General features: G+C 46.9%; 1 protein-coding gene across 1 annotated transcript in view; it reads left to right on the top strand.

Moving 5' to 3' along the window:
- Positions 1 to 22,527, top strand: part of LOC147736446 (uncharacterized) — a 95,629-nt gene that overhangs the window by 55,176 nt on the left and 17,926 nt on the right. The window contains exon 2 of the mRNA XM_086953180.1: positions 2,866 to 2,926. The gene's annotated coding sequence lies outside the window, so the exon portion shown is untranslated. The remainder of the gene's footprint in view (positions 1 to 2,865; positions 2,927 to 22,527) is intronic.

The raw sequence follows: 22,527 nt of genomic DNA, 5'->3' as shown, positions 1-22,527 counted from the left end.
ATAACTGGTGTGAGGGGAAAGTGAGAGATACACATTGACGTATCAAATTTTAATACAAACCTAGATTTCAATGAACTAAAGCGCAGCGTGCAGTAGTCAGGTGATTAGCTGACCCACCCCCCCCAAGGTAAATCAGGAAAGTTGTTTCGTGGAAAGTCATAATTTTGGACTGACAGCATGCACGCCCAAAGGAAATAGCCAGTCGCCTGCTTTTCTGCATGCACACACACAAACTCGTACAGAACCACATCAGCGTGCGCTCTGTCATTTTCCCACGGGGTAGTTATATCTCAAAATGTACATTACGGCAACCCCCAAAAGTAATTTCTTCAAAATGTGAACACTTTTGTTGGTTAGAGTCCATGGAGTGATTTTTGTATGATCATTCTCCAGTCCAAAAACTGTCCGGAAAACTTTTGTTCTCAGTCTAAAATTCTTTCGATTAATACATTATCTCATTTGCCTCGGAAATAGGAAATCTTTCTGTTTCTTTATACATCCAAGCACTCACTTTCAAGTTAGTTTGCAACAAAGTCAGTACAAACTTTAATTGAAAGAAACACGTTAGGCGTAGAAGGGGAATTTCTAGTGATAACCTAAAGCAAATAGATCAGCATTTCGGAAATAATGATGGACAAAATACATTCTTTTAGGCCTATAATAGGAAAATTCACTAACCGGTTTTAGGCCAACATGAAGAAACCATATTGTAATTTCTTCTAAAGAATAAACTCAGAATTATTAATTTAATTTTGAAAATAGAAAGTACATAAGAAACTGTATAAAGAGAACATTATTTTCATTGGTTTCATAAGCCTAGTGTGGATATGTTTTCATAAAATACTAGCAGCCCGTCCCGACCTTGTCCGGGAGCAACAGGCTTCCCTGACCCCTGCCCGCCCCGACATTGTCCAGCAGCCCGGGCCCCCGCCTGGCCCGTCCCCCGCCTGACCCGACGCACACCTGCCCCGACCCCCGCCTGCCCCGACCCCCGCCTGCCCGGACATGGGTCCCCTTACCTCAGCCGCTGCTCCTCCCGCCTGTCCGCTGCTCGCACCACCGCTGGCCTGTCCGCTGCTCCTCACGGCACCACTCCTCCCCCGCGCCTCAGCCGCCGCTCCTCCAGCTTGTCCGCTGCTCGAACCACCGCTGGCCTGTCCGCTGCTCCTCACGTCACCGCTCCTCCCCCACGCCATGTCCGCCGCTCCTCGTCGCGCTCCTGGTCGCCGCTCCTCCCCGCGCTCCTGACGTGAGCATGCACGTCGCGGCCGGCGCTACTTCAGAGGGACAACTTTTTTTTTTTACTGTAAATTTTTTAAATAACGTTTTTTTTAAAAATTTATATAGCTTATAACCATCTACACACCCTGACGATTCCAACGGTGTATCGGGTGTGTGGATTGGCGCTGTGGTTCCCAAGTATACCCGCCTCAAATGCTGAAAGTTCTTCCTTTAATATAGTAGTATAGATATGAAATAAATTTTTCAGTTAACTTTTCTTATTGCATATACTACAAGCAAAAATCCTTTTACTTTAATCACGTTCATAATCATGTTCCTTGTTTTTCATTCACGTATATTTTTGGAAAGACAATATCCACATAACAACAACCATACCAATGTTGAGGCAATTTATAATCCGCATTTTTACACATAATATACTCTAGTATAAATTGGATCAGTGCCACCTCTTAATTCCCAACCCCCCCATAATAAGGAAGGTGGGTTCCCATTCACTGGAACCAATGAACTAATTATTATCATCAGTCTTTAGTTTTATAAGCAAAGCTTCCCTTTGTGAGGCCAACCCAGAGTCATTGTAGCATATGTCTCATCTTTCTTATAGTTACCCCCCCCCCGATGAGCCCATGTAGGTATATTCATTTTCTGCTCTAGTGTCTTTCTCTTAAATTATTGTCTTCTCTCTTCTACAATATTTGTAAACTCTATTTCTACAATATGTAGACAACAGGTTAGGTTATTTCTATGTGCATGTACAGTATCCATAGACTTGGTCTCAAAGAAATCTCCCATATACTCTACATTCATTGTACTGCTCACTCTTTTCATATTTTTCTTAATAGGAACTTCTGAAAAGACTAAATCCTAATTGGAGTAAATATCTTGAAACTGCTCCCTGCTTGTTAGTACATTACATACATGTAATTCCATATGTTAAAGGAATCTGGTGATTAGTCACCCCTTCTGACACATACAAGGGTAATAGCATGCACACATATTCTCTTGCACACACAGTATCAACATTTTCCTGAAGAAATTTAGTGAAAACATTTAACGAAAAAGTCAATAATAGATTTATCTTGGTGGCAGTCATTCCGCATCCTATTTAAGGACTCTTGATGATTCTGATAGTGTTTTCACATAATCATTAGTAGGACTGATAGGAAACATAAAATAAAGCACAATTAGTATTCACACCAACCAAACAAACAATATTCTAATAATACATGCAAAGCAAGCGTTTAAACATTTCCGCCTTTATGGGCTTCGACTTTAATTACCAGTCTCAGTTTCATCCATTTTAAAGGGAAAAAAATCTATTCTATTCTCTTAGATTAGCAAGGTTTGTGTATCCCACACTTTGCAAGCTTCAGATGACGGAACTTTAGATCACTGCATCACAGCCTTACTTTTCAATTCTCCTCTCTTTTCCCTCATCCCTTCGTCTCATGCACAGTTTATTTAGGATTGCTCATATATAGAAGATTTCTTTGGAACAGAACACAATGAATTATTTTTCCCAAATGTTTGTAGCAGCCATGTACGTCCGTCAGGTAATTTGTATTTTCTATTTGGTATTCATGCTCTTTTTGTTCTGTTTACTGTGTTTTCTTCTTCATCTAGGTCGCTTTGCTCAGATTGACTAGAGACTTCATTCACAGTCGCTGGAACCTTTTTATTCAAGGTATATTTCAATTGCTTAGCTCCTCTAGGCCATTCATCATCTAGGTTATGATTTGCAATTTACTACTTTTCACCAATGTTTCTTAGTACATCAATAAGTATCTTTCTCTCCAAAAGTATATCTTTTTATTTCACGTTGTGTCACTCCTACATGCTTTTACAATGCAGCTTTAACATCTTTCATGTTTCGTGTTATGTAGTCTCATATGTACCACAAGATCACACTGTTAGTATTGCTTGTTAAACATGTATTAGTTCACACTAGATGAGCTGAATTGATCAAGCAGATTTGTTTCTGAATAATCATGCTCCATCTCTTGCGACACCAAGGCTGCCGAAGGCTAGAAGCGTGGACAGTAACCGGGGCCTGGGGGCCTCACTGGGCCTGCGTCTGAGACCCTGAGTGGGAGGCGGAGGTGCTGTGGAGTTGCTGCGACCTGAAGATGGAGGCGGGCCATGTCAGGACAAAGCCTTAGGGTTGTGGCGGTAGACCTTGAGGCATCAGCGATTGCCCCATACTAATGGTGAAGTCCGGCAGGTCGCATGGAGACACGTTGCAGACCTGTGTGAGAAGACCTTGTAGTGCCCCTTGGAGCTGTAATCGGTAAAGGCCCTCCTGCGCACCAACGTAGGGAGGTCTGCATCGCAGAACATGTGCCACCACTACACCGGGGTGCACAGAGGAGATTGCCAATGCTGGGGTGCGCGTCTCTGCACCACAGACCAGAGGATGTGGTGCTGCCCGGAAGCTTTGGAGTTCGAGGCCCCTGAGCTGCGCCAAACTTGTGTGGCGGGAGCACTGCAACCTCACGCCTAAGGGGGCCGTGTTGCATTACCTGCATTGGGAGGTTCCCCAGCAGACTTGGTAGAAACTGCTGTACCCAGGCTTGTGAAATTCCACCTGGCTGAGACTCCTGCTGATGGAGTCACAGATATGGAGAGAGCGCATCAGATTGAGCACTGGTGTCGGTGTCCAGGTGAGGAGAAGTTGTGACGGGAAGCGTAGGAGGCTTGGGGGTCGTGTCTGGCCCAGGCCTAGCACAGGTGGGTGGCGCACACTGTGCCCTGAGCAATCCCAACGCTGCGAAGAACACAGAACAAGACTGGTGGGGGACACAACTAACTGGCTCAAGTCACTGAGCTCGGCATTAGTGGCAGCGTGTGCCCGGGGACCAGTTTGGGCCCAGGCCCTTGGATATGCAGCTTGATCTACTGTTACTCGCAAGGGAACTGGGGAACACGGAATCTGGTAGCCACTATTCGGAATAGGCAAATGGGTGGTGCTGCCTTTCCTCTCCCCCTGGTAGTGAGCTCTTGGGTGTACAGGGGACTATCCCTTAATGGACTTGCTCAGATGGCGCTGCTTTGTGGGACGATAGCTGCTGCTGCTGTCCATATCTGCTGCTACTGATTCCTCTGACCCGAAGGGCATGTGTTCGAGGCCCTCCTCCCCCGCAGGCTTTGACCTGTGCCTCATCGTTATTGGTTCAGTGGTTGAGTATCACTGCTCTGCTGCTTGACTGCCCTTCTGTTCCTCTTAACTGCTGCTCCTGTCTCTCGTTCTGCTCTTCTCCGTTGCTTTCTACCAGTGGCTCTGTATTTTTTTTTCTTTGCTTGGATTTTTTTTCTTGTGCTTCTGTACGGTTCCTTTTTCCTGGTCCATTACCTCATTGGCTCTACGATCCACGGCAGCCCTGCCCCCTCCAGTGGCCTTTCCCTCGTTTCCCGCTTCTCAGGTGTCCAACCCCCATAGCACTACTTAATGGCAGTTGCAGTGCAGTCCTGCACAGCGGTTGTGCCACTGGTGCGCCAAAGGCAAGCCTGTCTCCGCTGTCCCCGCATAGACCGTTTCCAGTGCAAGGGACCCTGCTTCCCGAACACTGCTATGACGCCAGCACCTTCTTCGCCCACAACTCTGAACGCCACTCCGCCTGCCATCTAGCATCACTGAAGAATACCCTTGCATCCTTCGCCTGCTGAAACTGTAAACGCGCACCTTCTGCACATCAACAAACCAACGCCTCTCACCGTCCAGCCGACCAACAGTGCACCTGACCGTCTCAACTGCATCGTCCTCAATGTGTGGTCCCTTCACAAACACCCCACAGAAATCTGGGTCCTCCTCGGTTCCAACTCTTCAGACATCGCCTCCTTCACTTAAACCTTGACCGACCTTTGCTCCGGACATCGCCATCACCATTTCCGACGGGTACAACATCACCCGCAAGGACCACCCCGACCACCCTGGAGGTGGCATTACCTTTGTCTACAAAAGCACACTCCGACTGACCACACACAGACTAATGACCCAATGTAGACCATAGAACACCTCCACCTCAAGATTCGGACCAAGCCCAACACCACCCTCGACAGGCTCTGTCTACAGGCCCCCGGGCCATGACCCCCCATTGACCGATGCCATGGTACACTTCATCGCACTCCAGGCTCTCCCCATACACCGAGTAAATCCCACTTGGAGACCTCAACTTCCACCTGGACAACCCCAGTGATCAGAACACGCCCACCCTCCTGGAGAAACTCACCAACATTGTCTCAAGCAGCTTGTCACTGCACCAACCCACATAGCCAGACACACACTCCTCCCCGTCTTCTCCGCCCGCAGAAACATTCAACTGCAGCCACGGGAAACAGCTTTTACAACGCTGTCATTACATCGCAATAATATTACAACGCGGTTGTTATTGATAGGGTGCATTCCTGACTTTTTGTTTTGGCTCAGGGCGGTGCAGCAATGTTCCTTACAGCTCTGTCCGGTATCTAAACATCATATATGTGGACACAACTGTTTGCCCCAATTTTAAGACCAGCTATTTTCTGGTCTTAAAACTGTCTCTAAGTGTGCTCAGCAGTAGTTTTGGGGGTTAACACAGTACACAAATTTCATTGTAAATATCACGAAGTGGGGTTAGCAGCCGTTTTGGCATAGAAACTCCAACATGCATCTCATTTTCGTTAAGTCTCACTAACAGAAGTGGCGTTCTTGAAAATTAACGTTTACGCTGTAAAAGTGCCACTAGCTGCAGTTGAGCACAACTTGTAAATATGGCGATTAAAAAACGAAAAAAACCTGCTGTAATGTCAAAAAATTGATGCTACAGCGGCGTTAAGTTCTTGTATATATGCCCCTTAGTCAGTAAAACAAGTTGTGAGAAGTTGGCCTGGCATAGGCTGTCCCGACAACTTATATAGAAAGCTATCCTAGTGGTAGCTGTGGAGAGCATACTTCAGTCTTGAAGCAATGTAAAGCAGCTTGTTTTACCAGTCTATAATATCATGAATGACCAAATGAAAGGAGAACCACACCAGGTATATGTATAAAATATATGTATTTATTCTAAACAAATCCCTCTAGTCTCTTTATGAGGCTAGAGGCAAAAGTACACTTATTTAGCACACAGTAAATTAGCACAATATATGTTGCGCCCTAGGGGCGTACCAAACCATATACTAAGAAAGTGGTATAAGAACCGCGACTGACATAGATACAAGGTCTAGAGCCTTTAGAACCACTGGTGCCACCAGGAACCACCCAAGGTAGTGACACAGGGTCCCACGGGGGACGCGTGCAGTGTCTAAACACAGCCGCGAATCACCATTAACTTCTATGGGGAAAGTCGCGGTTGGAAAATTACAGATTAAGAACACTTAGAAGAGGACTTGGAGCTAACCCCTTTAGAACTAGGAGGTTTTTAGGGAACACCGGAGTACTCTAGTTACCTCACTCAGGGAAGCCGGGTGCATAGGTGTCTTTTCGTATCGTGTTTCGTCATCTATTTCAGTGGAGAGCTGCTGAAAAGTGTTGCAGGCAACCAAGTGGAAAGTGTCCGGGTGGATTGGAGATCTGAAGAACCTGAAAGCAGAGGGGACAGAGCCTGGGTCACTAGCTAGTGACCAGGAAGGCGAGGAGAAGATGTGAACCGATGTCTGGTGATTTTAGGTGAAGCTTGACTCTTCAGCCACGAGGCGCCGAGGATGACCAGGAGCTTGATTCGAGCTGTCTCACGAAGGATGTCGAGTGCTGCGGTGTTGGTTTCTGGATTGGACCCAACACGCCTTGGCAACAGCAACCCACACAGAAAGCAAAGATTGGCTTTGGTGCAGACCAGCAAGGTCTGAGGGACTCACCCTTTGGAAGGGAGTCAGGGCACTTCTGGAGCAACCAGGAAAGCCCAAGAACCAGAAGAGTTACCTTTGTGGGGACCCACCAGTCGACGGACCAGGGATCAGGAAGGGGCCTCGAGCAGAAATGCTAAAAGCGGGCCCACGGAACACTCGTGGAGTGTAGGCCCACAAACTTCGGTGCAAATGGCGCTCGGGGCTTGGACTACAAGTAGCCCAATGCACAACTTCGGGAAAGCTTGATGTACTTGCAAATGTGAACAGTGTCCAGGAGTTCCGGTACCACGTCACTCGTGTGGGCAACGGGTCTCAGCTTTGCTGGGATCTCGTGTTGGCCTCTGAGAAGTCTGGAAGTCTGTGTCCTGATTTGCAAATCCGTCGGGATCCGGCAAGATGCTTCTTTGGTGCCTGTTTGAACAAGGGAGTCACTCCTTGACTCCAAGGGAGATTCCTCCGTCTTCTAGTTGATGTAGAATGTGGAAGTGCCAGGATATATGTTGCAGAGTTTAGTCCAGGTGTAATCTGAAATCCTAAGGATTGGGTTCCTATACTTCTACTAAGATATGGGGTTGGACATACTCTGGGGACCCACCTATGGAAGGGGGTGGCTACACCCCTTTCCCTTTGTCCAGTTTCACGCCAAAGCAGAGACTGAGTGCCCCTGCAACCGGTTTGAACCTGGATATGCACAGTGACACCAAGCGTGACCCCAGCACTGTCTGAAAAGCATTCTCTGAATGTACTCACCCAGCCCCAATACACTAAAGCCTGTCTGGGAGGTGGTTACACCTCCCTGTGACAGGAAACCTATTGTCCAGGCCTTCCCTGCCAGAGTTTAGTCTTGCAGCAGGAGGTCAGACTCCTGTCTGTGGCTGCAGAATCCATTTTGTGATGCTGGGGCTCTTATAAACTATTACCGGTTAGGTCAGTGTGTATATGTCTCTCCCTCTAGAAGGGTGACATTTTACCCCCGCTGTCAGTACTGGCTGGGGGGTAGGATTCCAAAGTGTTTGACACCAAACACAACATGTTTCCATTTAGCCATTCCAAAGTTAGCATTAACTGCGCGGTTATAATGGATTTAAGAGTATATGGTCTGGCTGCATCACAGAACAGCTACAGAGAATAGATTCCGAAAGCTGCAGCAAGCACTCTGCCTTCAGGATTGATAAGGCCTGCCATAGGAATGACTTATAGGTTTAAATGTGTCAGTGATTAAAGGTAGATATAGGTAACCTATACCTTAGTAAGGGGTGCATGCACCACCTTACCCATTTTGCAAGGCTTCCCAGGGGTGCCATAATACATGCGGCAACCCCTGGTAGGCCTCTGGGGTACAAATGCCCTTAGTACCAAAGGTACCATATACTAGAGACTCTCAAGGGTAACCCAGTAACCAATCTGGAGTGTACCTAATGTACATGCAATCAATTTAGGGAGGCAGCAGCTAGGCTGGGGTCCTGGTTAGCAGGGCCCCAGCCAGGCTAAAGTCGGAAAGCAGTGAAACACCAGCATAAATTGGGGGTAACCATAGTAAGCAGATCCTACTCTCCTACACAAGTATCTTCTAGCGTACTGGGAAACACAGTTATCCACGCTCAAACTTACATCCCATTGAATTTGGCTAGAGGGTGGCATTTAATAATGTCTTTGTATATATGAATACTATTATAATACAACCCATCTAACTACATATCTAAACACTAGAGACCAACGCACTCCTGCAAATAGTCTATGAACAGTAAGATACACATTTTTTTTTATGTAGTCGTTATGAACCAAAGAAATGTTCCACAATGCAGACTCCAATGTTGATCAGATGATATTTATATATTTTTTCAGATGATACAAGCAACAGCGGATACATGTTTCGGCACAAAGATGACTTTTTCAGGGCTGCAATGTATATATGTCAACTTATCAGAGAACAATTCATGATATTATCAGATAAGTGATTAATTCCGTTTTTAGGTTGAGCAGCGCATGCGCTGCTTGCTCGACTTTAGTAAGGGGCTTTTCAAAGTGCTACCCGCCGGCCACCAGCTTGCGGTTACGTGCACAAACACTTGCGCCACCTCTCCAATTATTGCTGTACGCGCATCCCTCGCGTGCTTAGCACCTCATCGCGAATGCTATCACTTTTGTTTTCATCACGATGACGTGCTGAGCACGTGAGGGATGAAAACAGCAATGTCCCCTGAAAAGTACCGTCCCTCGTAGCTTATTTCCAGTGTCATTGTTCTGTGTTACTGCAGGGGAGGCAGCTCATAAACTTGCGGAGCATTAGAGTGAGGTCATGGGACACAAACCTCCCTGATCATTATGTAAACTGTGTGTCCGTCTCTCTGGCTGGCGATCTGGCTGAAACAGGTCGTTGTCACTCAAGTTATGATGTAGAGACTGGGGCAGTGTTTAATTTATTAAAATAAAAAATAAATGAAAAAAAGGCCTGTGGCTTCAGGTACTGTTGAGAAGCCAGTTTTCACGTTCTGGAAGGCCAGGGTGCCGAAAACAAATGCTGTGTGTGTAGTCTTGCTTCTACCTCATGCCTCTTTAATCCACTGCCAGACACTGGCTGCCTCCTTTATCCCATTCTTAGGGACACAACCGGTGTTTAAGGTAGCTGGGGCATTTACCATGTATTGTCCGAAATGCCAGAGTGAAAGTCTTAAACTCAATCCTTCTTGCTACCGGCAGGCAGTGGAACTGTTTGATATGCGGAGAGATATGATGACGAAACGGAACACTTCTAATCAATCTAGCAGCCGCATTCTGAACCATCTGCAGTGTTCTGATTAGGTATGCGCGCAGACCCAGGTAGAGGCAATTGGCATAGTCCAGCCTCGATGTCACTGTGGCATGGACAATGACTCTGAGACAGTCCTCCGGCAGTAGATGTAAACATTAACGAAGGTTTCTTAATTTATTGAAGCATGAGGCAGTCACCTGCCGAATTGGGGCTGTGAAAGAGAGATCTACATCCCCTTTCACTCCCATGTTTTTTGCCGTAGTTGCTGGAGTAGGTGACAGGCCCATTTCGCCAGCCACCAAATACCCGCTGCAGGTGACAGAGCCTTGCTGAAGAACAACACTTCAGTTTTCTCTGCATTAAGTTTCAGTTTTTTGTTGTTCATCCACTGGGCGATGTCTCTCAGGCATTCCTTAAATCTCTTAAAGGAGTCCACCGACTAGTCTATAAAGGAAAACACCAGCTGGGTGTCGTCGGCGTATGATATTGCCTTCACTTCCCAATTAGCTATGAGTAAGAACAGATGGGCCAGATATATATATTAAAAAGAAGCAGGCTCAGAGGTGCCCCACACCATAAATCTTTGGGTTCCGACTGGTTGGGTTGCAGAGCCAACTTCTGCATAAGATTTTTAAGAAAAGACTTCAGCCAGGTGAGTACCTCTCTCCCAATACCAGTTGCTTGGAGTTGGTGAACCAAAATGTGATGGTCCACTGTGTCGAACGCTGCGGATAGGTCCAGGAGCACCAGCAAAGCTGAAGAACCAATGTCTACAGCCATTCTAGTCGACTCTACGACCTCCAGCAATGCAGTCTCTGTACTGAAACCCGTCCGAAAACCAGACTGAGTATCATGCAAAATATCATGGCTCTCAATAACGATGGATTTAACCCAGATCTGTTGACTGGGGAGAATGTTTGCATTGTCAGCATTCTGTCCATCATTTGTTTGCTTTAACACTTTTCTCCCTAAGTGGGATGGGTATGCCCAGTCATGGGTCCCTTGCTCACTGTGCCACTGGATTCAAGCGAGCCTAGCTGAAGAAGGGTGACATACCCTGAAACGGGTCCCAGGATACTTGTTTCCGGTCCAGGGAGGACCTGGCCTGGCAGTTTCGGTCTGGACTGTTCCCATCGGGCACAGGTTCAAGACTGATTTGCATATGGCTAGGTCCAAACTGGGGTGGCGTAGTAAGCAAACGAACGATGGATTTAACCCAGATCTTTTGACTGGGGGAGAATGTTTGCATTGTCAGCATTCTGTCCATCATTTGTTTGCTGTAACACTTTTTGCCCTAAGTGGGATGGGTATGCCCAGACATGGGTCTCTTGCTCACGGTGTGTTGTGAATCTGCATTTCACTAAAAGGACAGATCCTAACCACAACCCTCCTCTGGACCAAGGCAAAACGCAGCACTTCCCCAAAGCGAGGTAATAATACCAATCCAAACGTATGGAATATAACACATATACGTTTATTAATACACTACTTCAACAATGGCAGGCCGAATGCATTAGTCATGGCAGACTCCCAAGTAACAAATGGATAATTGGAATAAACTATCAAAAACAGGATGCAATATAAATACATGTAGCAATGAATGGAAAAGGAATAAGAAAATATTGGCAAGAATAGAAAGAAATAAGAAAAGGTTTGGCTTAGGAACACCTCACCGACTGTTTCAGCACCATCCTGCCAGCTCAAGCGGAGAGAAGTCCGGTTCTGCAGCCTCAACAGGCGTTCAGTCAGGACACAAATTCCTTCGCTTTCTGAGGTTGCAGTGTTGGGTTCGGTTGGTCGATAGGTGGGCTCTGGGTGAGGGTAGTAGTTAGCTGGTCTACGATGACTTTGCTCCAGCACCAGCGGGGGATCTGTTGGGTGCGATGGTGCATGGTGGGTTTCCTGAAGGTGAAGTGGATGCAGCGATGGTCGGTCCAGTGGAGCTCGGTGGTGTGGGTGAAGGAGACGTGGGAGCTTGCGGAGAAGATATGGTCAAGCGTTTGGCCGGCGAAGTGGATGGGTGTTGTGACGAGTTGGCTGAGTCTGTGGTTGGCGATCAGAGTGGTGGAGTTGGTGGTGTCATTGTTCTCAAGGTAGAAGTTCAGGTTCCTGAGTAGGATGTAGTCTGTGGAGGCGAGGGCATGTGTGCTGACTAAGTCGGCGATGGATCCGGGGGGTCTGTAGACAAGGGTTCCTCTGAGGGTGGTTTTGAGATCGGTGTTGATGTGGAAGTGCAGATGTTCGGCGGTGCTGAGGGTGTCGTCTGTGTTGGTGGAGACTTTGAGAGTGTTCCTGTGGACGATGGCGATTCCTACTCCGTTTGTGTAGTCCATGCGGGTGATTTTGTAGCCGTCCGGGATGGCTATGGCAATGTCGGGTACTAAGGTGGGGTTCAGCCAGGTCTCCATCGGGAAAGCGACATCTGGGGAGGTTGTGTCGAGTAGGTCCCAGAGTTCTACGGCTTGTTTGCTGGCGGAGCGGGTTGAGTTCTTTCACAGTGGGTCGGTTTGTGGGCTGGATGCTGATGAAGCTGCAGTACCAGCAAGTGAAGGGTCCTTGGGTTCCCTTCGGGCGGCCCGAAAGCAGGTGTGCGATCATCCGGTGTTAAGTGCGTGGAGTCGTTGGCCTCGTAGTCAAGACGGTCGTTGTGGCATTCGCGGGGGCCAGGGTTTCTCGTGCTGCGCGTGGTCCAGGTGCGGACCGGTGCAGACAGGCTTGCCTTAGGCACGCCTTCGGCGCGCCCGCTGCACGTGGCCGCCATATGAAGGGGAGGTGGGAGGGAGGAGTCCCTGGGACCACAGATGTTCCATTTCGAAGTGTACCATGTGCAGATACGCATATGAAGGTGAACATTTAGATCCCTTTAGACTTCTTGTGCTTGTTTGTACCAGTTTTTACCATGTGGGATTTTTCTTTTCCATAATCAGACTAGTCAGGTCCAGGATCACCATGGTATGTTCAAAGAGTGTAGTGTCTCTTGTTGAGAGTGTCCGTCAATAAACCTTTATCCAGTGGGATGCTAGTATATAAAGAGTTTACATCATGCGTTGCAAAATGAAAGGTTTCTTACCATTCGATAACCTCCAATTGGTTCAGTAAATCACCTGTGAGCCAATCCCAGAAATTATAGGCCTACCTGGGGGGTTCTTTATCATCTTTGTGGATTTTGGGTAAAGTATAAATACAACAAGGCGCACATGGTTGTAAATTGTGCATGTATTTATACTCAAGATCGTCGATTAGACACCGGTCCCGCCAATAGTTCAGTTTTAGCCTTAATCTTTCCCATGGTGTCCTTTCTTGGATTACTAGTCAATTTTATGTAGGTCGTGGTGTCAGCGAGCTACCTGTCTATTTTTGCTCAGTAATCGATGTTATTCATAACTACCACATTGTCCCCTTTGTCCGCCTCCCTTACCACAATTGTGGATGTGTTCTTGACCCTGTTAAGTGCGCGACGTTCTCGTCTGTCCAGATTCCCTTAACCGGTCTGAAATTAGTGTGTATCCTGTCCTCTAATTTATGCAAGTCATGGATAACTGCCTTATGAAATGTATCTATGCGATTTTCTGGAGATCGTGTTGATAGAAGGGTCGATTTTGGTTTGAGCCCACTATCCACATTGAGATTAGAGGATATCTCCAGATCAGACAGAATATCCAACTTTGTGATAGGCCTATGATCAGTGTCATCCAGTGAGATGATCGGATGGACATCTTGAATGTCCCTAATAGTCATGTTACGTTCCAATAGACTATGTTCCTCCAATGATTACTAGTTTAACTGCTCTTCAAAATGCTTCTTTAATTTCAAACATCTCACAAATGTATACAGATAAACATGTACTCCTTCAAAATTGATATGAGATGTGGGGCAAAAATTCTGAACTTTACTTAGTATGTTCATTTGTTCCTGTGTCAATTCATAACCTCGCGGCTCAATCATGAAGTGAGACCCACTCGAGCCCCTGCACTCTTGAGTGTTGTGAGGAAGGAACAAGTGCTTGGGGTGGGGGCTTTGATGTTTTATTTTCTTCAGATTACTTTCATCCACACATTATTCTTTTTAATTTCACTGTATTTTTATTACTACAACACCTGATTTACACAACATACGTCACATACACAACATTAGTAAATAACTCCATTTATTCCTACGCACTCACATGGGAGGACCATAGCCCTTTCGCTTGTCTCCTACCCTTAGCTATTTTACATCACAGACACTAGTCGTATCAACACTAGCTCTTCCAGGATTTCCACAGACGACTGTTTCAACAGCAATGTTTAGGAATTACTCTTCTCATTTCATATTACGACTTCTTAATACGACTAGGGGGCAAACCATCCGCTTAAAAGATGTAAACTAATAAACTATCTGTATAAAACCAAAGGAGATATTATTCTCCCTCCGTAGACGAAAATCACTGACAAAGAATATAATTGTATTTCTGAATTCTATTGCTCCCTCGCAGTACAAAAGAGTAATTATTTTAATCTCTAAACACTCCAACTCTCCAGTTGAATCATGCTCTATAGATGAAGAAGGTACATGAATCATAGCAGCCTTACGAAGATGGGAATCATTAATATGTGTGTGTGTGTGTGTGTGTGTGTGTGTGTATAGTACATATATATATATAGTACATATATAGATATATCTATATATACACATATTAATGATTCCCATGTATATATATTCCCATGTGTGTGTGTATACAGGCTTCCTTAATATGATTCACTCGTGTGAGGCCCTTGGTCTCTCCCAGCGAATTTTACAAGCTACCCATATAGGAGGCCACCGGTTGGATTTGATCTTCGCTGAGATCAACCTCCTCACTGTTGGGGACCTGCTACCTAATGCCTGGATGGACCACTTTTTGATTAAGTTTTTTGTAAAGACAGGCACACCTATGGCAGGAACATCTGGCCAAGCAAAGGAGTATGTCAGCAGGGACTGGAAGTCCCTTGCTCGGAAAAAAGACGAGTCACCCACGTTCGTGGTTGAGGAGTGCTTTGCCCGCGCCCTAAAGGCTGAGGTGAATTACGCTGCCCTCTTCTCGAAGATTATCTCGGTGTTTGACACTTCTGCTCCTTTCAAACATCATACGAGCAGGGGCAGACCCTCTGCACCATGGTTTACAGACAGACTCAAAAAATTGAGACTGGAATGTAAATAAGCAGAGAGAAGGTGGAGGAATGCGTACCTGGATAGTGACAGGCTGGCTTGGAAAGCTAAGCGGGGCGATTATAAGAAGGAGATTCACAGAGCCAAGGTAGAATATTTCTAGAAGGTGATTCTCGACGCCCCGAATAGCTCTCGCAGCATTTTCAATATCCTGAATATTCTTACGAGTCCAGAGTGTGCCAAGAATGAATTCCCCCCTCCCCCCCACCCCCCTCTCAGGAACTCTGCGAGAACCTAGCTAGGTTCTTTCAGGATAAAATCAAATTGATCATTGATGACTTGGGGGTGAAGCCGCAACAATCTTTGGTAAAAGCTGACTGCGGTAGCTTGCCGACTCCCGGCGCTCTTTATGAATTGGGAGGAGTTGAGCCACTTGCAGATTTTGAACAGCTGTCTGCAGAGGATTTTAAGGAAGTGGCCTTTGGTATAACATCTGGGTCTCCGCTTGATCCGCTCCCATTAAAAATCTGGCAGGAGTACGAGTGTGAGCTCTTCCCTACGCTTCGGCTGTTGTGTAACCAGTCACTTGGTACGGGAACGGTTCCACCTCAGTGGAAACAAGCGGTGGTGACCCCATTACTGAAAAAGCCCTCCCTTGACCCGGATTGCCTCAAGAACTTTATGCCTATCTCGCTCCTACCCTCTCCAGCAAAAATTGTAGAGAGGGTGGTGGCAGGCACTCTCTCCAAACATCTTGAACAGCACAAGCTCCTGGAAGACGTTCAATTCGGCTTCCGTCCAGCTCATGGCACCGAGACGGCCCTTTTGACCGTATTGGATGAACTCCGTTGGCGGGCACATGGGGGGCAGGCAGGGGTTCTGATCCTCCTTGACCTGTCTGCCGCCTTCGATACGGTGAACCATGACATTCTGCTGGACAGGCTGAGAGAGGTAGGAGTTGTAGGGAGTGCCCTTGGATGGTTTGAGTCGTTCCTCCAGGGTAGGGAACAAGCTGTGTCCCTTCCTCCCTTCCAATCTGCGTTTTCTACCATTTCGCATGGCGTCCCTCAAGGCTCGGCAGTTAGCCCAATACTTTTTAACATCTATTTGAAGCCCTTAATAGCGGTCATCAAACATTTTAAGATCGAACTTGTCAACTACGCTGATGACACGCAGCTGATTCTGTCCTTGAAGGGAAATGATTCTACCTCCCTGGAGGAATTCCACAACTGCATGCGAGCCACTGCGGAATGGCTTAAAGCCAATTCGCTGCAATTTAACACAGGGAAGACCGAGGTGTTATACTGCCCTCGGCCGAGGATACAATCTTCTTTACCTAGTAACTTCTGGCCAAGGGACTTTTCTACACTGGTCCAGCCTGTGAAGGTAGTCCGGAGCCTGGGTGTGATGTTCAGCAGCGATCTCTCCCTGGAGGCGCACGTCTCAAAGATGGCAACTAGCTGTATGACTATCATCCGCCTCCTGAGAAAAAGCTTGCCGCTGTTACCGCCCACTGCTCGGATAGAGGTGGTGCGCTGCACCGTGCTTAGTAGGTTAGACTACTGTAACGCCTTGCTGCTAGAGTCCCCAAGTTACCTTATGAATAGGCTCCAGAGACTCTAGTCTGCAGCTGCTAAACTAGCCTTGGGGTGGTCTACGAGATCCTCCTCCTCAGGGGCTTTGGCTCAGCTGCACTGGCTCCCAGTGAGGCAGAGGGTGATTTTTAAGTCTTTATGTCTGACCTTTAAAGGTCTTCACGGTTTCGGCCTGGCATGTCTACAAAGGAAGTTCTCTTGGCATGTGCCAGCCCGTAACCTACGCTCCTCCTCGGCGAGGATGGTGACCGTACCGAGGTTCAGGAGATCCAGAGCAGGAGGAAGATCGTTCAGTGTGGCTGCGGCCAAGCTCTGGAACTCTTTGCCCATTGAACTTAGGCAGGTCAACAGCCTTCTTGCTTTTAGAAGGCAATTAAAAACCTGGCTTTTTCCCTTCCCTCCCTAATCCTCAGTCTGTTAATAGCCGTCTCCTTTCTTCTTCGAGTCTGCTAGCGCCAGGATGCCCCTCGAGGTGATAGTGCGCTTTATAAGTGAAATAAATATAAATATATATATATATATATATATATATATATATATCCCGCACAAATATGATACCTCCTACAGGAATAAAATAACAGACAAGATTAGTCATGTATGGAGGGCGCGCAAGCAGAATGGCCACACCGATGTGAGGATCCTGCTGCCTGGAATCAAAATCCTCCAATTATCCTGTTTCAATTAAATGCAAAACTGTTGTAACTCGGCCATAACTGAGAATTAACTGGCGTTTCCACTCAGTAACAAGCGCGGAGAGTTTGGAGGCTGCTAGCCGAAGCGCCAGGCGGCCACGAAGACCGCATCAAAGAGATGTTTTGCTATGTAAAAGCCAACAAACTGCTGTGCCTTTATTTGAAGTCCGTGCCTCTGAGGAAGTGGTATGCACGAAACGCGTAAGGCTGGACTGAACATGCTGTTGTGTTTGCATCCATTTCGCTGCTGCTCCCAATAAAGATTTGAAGCCAAAACTTACCTTGCTCGTGGGTTCTCCATTGCAGACAACTGTGCTTTGGATTGTTTGCGGCCTGCCTGAGCCGCGGAGTCAGCCCTGGGGCTGTGTCAGCCCACCAACGGAGACGCTTTACAACGCCACAACATTAGCAGAAAGGGGCTTTGTTGGAAGGTAATGACAGCTACGTAGTGAGGTGTTTTACAGCAAACCCCTCTGTAGTTTTATTATTGACCAAGACTCTTAAAGGCACGCAACTCACTAAAGGAAGCGATGGCACTACAGATACCATCAGGCCACCGGGGGTGGCCACACCACTGAGGCGAGGCATTTAATTGCTATGTAAAAGCCAACAAACTGCTGTGCCTTTATTTGAAGTCCGTGCCTCTGAGGAAGTGGTATGTACGAAACGCGTAAGGCTGGACTGAACATGCTGTTGCTGTATTTGCATCCATTTCGCTGCTGCTCCCAATAAAGATTTGAAGCCAAAACTTACCTTGCTTGTGGGTCCTCCATTGCAGGCTACTGTGCTTTGGATATATATACACATACATACATATATCCCCCACAACTAGGATACCTCCTACAGGAATAAAATAACAGGCAAGGTTAGTCATGAAGGGGGGCGCTAGAGGGTGCGCAAGCAGAATGGCCACACCGATGTGAGGATCCTGCTGCCTGGAACCAAAATCCTCCAATTATCCTGTTTAAATGAAATGCAAAACTGTTGTAACTCGGCCATAACTGAGAATTAACTGGTCTTTCCACTCTGTGACAAGCGCAGAGAGTTTGGAGGCTGCTAGCCGAAGGGCCAGGCGGCCACGAAGACCGCATCAAAGAGATGGAGCGGCACATATCCGATAACCACGACACCACTGCCATCCACACAACACAAATCACAAGAATGGATAAACTCTTAAAGATAATCGCAGCCAAGAATGAAGACCTGGAAGCCCACAGTAGGCCAACAACATCCGCATGATAGTGATTCGAGAATTGTACAACACTGGCAGGATGGAAGAATATATTGAAAAAATGCTGCTGGCAGCAATGGGTATGGAGGTATTCTCTGAGCAGTTCATAGTCGAGCGAGCTCACAGAACCCTTGAACCGAGACAGACGCCTGGGAACCCCCCAAAGCCCATCATCGCGAGACTGCTGAATTATAGAGATCGGGATGTGGCTCTTCATGCTGCACGAAATAAGCCGACGCTGACATATGATGGCAACACTTTCTCGATATACCCAGACTTTACACCTATAGTACAGGAGGAGAGGCAAAAGTTTATAGACGTCAAGAAGAAACTGCGAGCGGCACAAATAGATTATGCTCTATTGTACCCTGCGAGACTCAGGGTTACGCATCAGGGGAAACAACGTTTCTTTACTAACCCGCAAAAAGCAGAGGACTTTTTTTGGTCGGTGAAGTAGGCGCATCGGAGCGGAGGAAGCCAGGGCTCCTCACAACAATCCAACTTTGCTGGAGATGATGATGACTCGCAATGAACCTTTCCTAAAGGCGTTATTCTACACTGTATGGTGATGGTAATTGGACTGAAGCGTGATAGCGAACATTATAGCTGAACAGAGGTAAGACCTTGCCAGTCGACTCATGTGAACTAGTAATACTGCGTTCCAGGCTCCACCCCCCCTTCCTCGCAGAGCTCAGGCATACCAACAAAGGAGGGCTCGAGGGGAGCGGAGTATTTGCGTTACCGTCTAGACATGTCCCACACTGGGCATTCCCCTATGGATGAACATGGCACACTATGTGCAGGGGGTATGGACAAGTGTTTGATTCAGTTGGGAGGTGGGGGGGTGGGGTACGGATTCTGGCAAAGTTGGGTTGCTTCAGTGGGCGGGGGTGGAAGAGTTGGGATGTTTGTTATGGAAGACCGGTTGTACACAAGTTTTCCCCTGTAGGGGGCGGATCGTCAGAGGGTGAGGGTGAGGGTGTGGAACAGCATCAGAAGAGTGATACATTACGTGAATGTGGGCAGGTACTAGACTGGGGTAGTGTTGCTGGGACAACACTCAAGCTGCAAATGGTGATTGAAAAACCATGGCTGAGGCAACCGGGGGTACACTAAACATTATCACATGGAACGTAAGTGGACTAGGAGATCCCAGGAAGAGGAGGCATATACTGTCATACCTAGATAGGCATAACATGCATATCGCTATGCTGCAGGAGACTCATTTTGCTAGTCATTTAGAGCAAGCGTTCCAGGACACCCCGGTACAAATTAAGGTGCCCCTTTTGTCCCTAGCTCACTCTCACGATCTTCCCAGCGCAGGCTTTTTCGATGGTGGAGCAGGTGACATCACCTGTCATCGGGTGGGTATGAATGTGGGAAATATTCGCTGCTGGAACAACCAGATGCAGTTAATGACTCGTGACGATAGAACATAGTCCTTGCCAGTAGGAAGGCAGCTGCAGGTAGATGTGCTCTCCGCAGGCCCAATAGATGTCCATGAGGCTGGAGGTGCCGTACTGAAGGTCCAAATTAAAATGTGTGTTGCTGCAATTAGTATTTCGACCCACAGGAACTGTTCCGTTACCTAGGAAGCAAAGGAGAGGAGACTTTAGCTTGTATGCTCTTTTTTTGTTTGTAAGTTGTACCCTCATTGAATGTGTATCTCCTGTGCCCATATCTCAGCACACTCCGTCCCAATATCCTGATTGATATAGTGTTTGTGCTCTTGTCCTACAATTGGGCTACCTAAGGAGTCTGCCTTACATATCAAGTCATGTGGGCCATTCCACTTGCTGTTGAAATAAATATTGGCCTTCAGGCGTAGAGTTGGTCTCCACTGACAAGGGCATGTGTCACTCGTATGGTTGGCTTGTTGATGTTTGGGTGAGTGGCATTTTGATTGTGGCTTTGGGAAGGTGAAGTATCCTAGTACCTTAAAGTGATATTCCCAAACCTGCATTATGTTGGCGGGCACTTTCATATTACGGTAAACCTCCATTCTCCTCTCAAACTCCAATGGGCTAATGACAACTGTAAATGTAACATACTGGTCGTCCCACTCTATAGAGTTTACAAATGCATCATCTATTTTGGCTGACTGGAGTTGTATCTAACCATGTATGCGGAAAAGAAACAGGTGTAGGAGACATTTGGCGGTGGGCGTTGAGACTTATTTGGGAAAGAGCAAATTGTCTGCGCCTACAGCGTGAGGAATGTGTGAACACTCAAAGCAGGACTCATTTGTGACCTTTCTTCCAACCTCCCTCATGTCTCTCTACCACATGTTGTCTAGGAGTGCATTGTGAATCCCATTATCCTCTGCTGGCTTACTAGGGCGCTGGGAGTGGAAATCCGGCATAGAGTGCTGGTCGAAGGTGTAAACAACTGTGTTTTGGAGATTACTGACCCAGTCTGAAACTTGCATAGCCTGTTCTTCCTTACGTTGGGTACGCGAAGTATATCTGACTGGCACTTTCTTGCGACCCATTTTATACCTGAGCATTTATTTTGGCGGGAACGTTTAGAGGTACCTAGCACAAGGGGATTCAAGGTGATATCAAGTACCAAGTCCCATTCTGTGTAGTCTACAGGGAGTGTAGAAGGTATCAAGGTGGGCACAGGGGTGTCATAGCTACTGCTGGCGCTTATCCCAGTTTGCTTGTTACCAGGAAGTGTCTTGGACATGGGGTGTCCTGTGGTGGTGCCAATAGGTCTAATATTGCTAGTAGCACCTCTCTCTGAACGCACTGTAAACCAGTGGAATACAGCTATTAAAGCAACAAACATAACAAAGAAAATAATGGCGACTGTACATATCTTTTTCAGTGAAAACTTGACATGGGGGTGGGTCTGTTGCTGCGTCTGAGTCCATAGACCACCATACGATCTCCATACTCTTGTTCTTGGATAGTGAGTGGAAACACGATGCCCTCCTCTCGGTCAATGTTCATATTTCGGGTGGTGCCGGGTGGATCCTCACATGGCTTCGATGAATCCATTTCTTTTAGGCTATTCAGACAGCTGTGGGTGAAGAGTCCATTTGCAAGTGTCCGTTGAATTTGAGGTCTCTCCACTTCTGGACTGCTTCCTTTACAAAGATGTGCGCCCCAAAGCAGATAGGCGGAAGTTCATCAGAAGTAGGACCCTTGTTCTTTGTCTTTGATATCTGAATGGAAAGGAACTTTGAAGCACGCATTAGGGCACATAAATGAACAAACAATTCAGCTTTTACAACCTCAGAAGAAAGTTCAGCGTCTTGTTTAGGTCTGGTGGAGAGAACAACCACATTCATTGATCTGTCAGTGACAAGCTGGTGAGGTGTGAGGTGATCAGAACTGGGAGTGTTTCTAATTGTAAACAGAGCAATGGGAAGGTAATATAGCAATTTCTTTCCAATTGGGCACTTATCTTACTGATCTTGGCTTTGAGCAGGCCGTTGAGGCGCACACAAATACCATTTCTTTGGGGGTGATAGGCTGAAGTCAACTTATGTTTTACTCCTAACATTGTGGCAATGATGTCAAGAATGGCATTTGAAAAATGGCTGCCACTGTAACTGTGAGTCTCTGCGACTGGCATCCAGTAATCCCCAGCGACATATGACCTCACGAAGCAGGAAGGTAGCTGCAGCCTTTGCGTCACAGTGGACACATGATCCAACTTCAATCCACTGTGAGAAGGGGCACACTACTACAATGAGGTATTGGTAGTTTTGGCACCTGTCAATCCCATCTACATAGTCAATGTGGAGCTCTCTAAAAGGAGCCTTGGGCCTTGGTATTGTTGAGGCAACTGTTTTCATAGCTGGATTTGGAGAATACTGTTGACAAATGAGGCATTGATGAACAAAGAGTTGTATATGCTCATATGCATTGGGGATGAACCACTCTGCCTGGCAAAGTTGTGGACATGATATCACGAGGGACATGTGTAGGAAGATGCAACTGAGTGAGTGCTATTTGAAAAAGAGCCTGTGGCATGACAGGCTTTCCTGTCATTGCCTGTCTGTAAATAAAATCTGACACATCCTGTTGTACTCCCCTCTTCTTCCACAACTCTTTTTCT

The sequence above is a fragment of the Lissotriton vulgaris genome, chromosome 1_2, assembly GCF_964263255.1.
Source record: "Lissotriton vulgaris chromosome 1_2, aLisVul1.2, whole genome shotgun sequence".
Classification (NCBI taxonomy): Eukaryota; Metazoa; Chordata; class Amphibia; order Caudata; family Salamandridae; genus Lissotriton; species Lissotriton vulgaris.
Note: the sequence above shows the minus strand (reverse complement) of the source record. Positions and strands in the feature narration are given on the sequence as shown.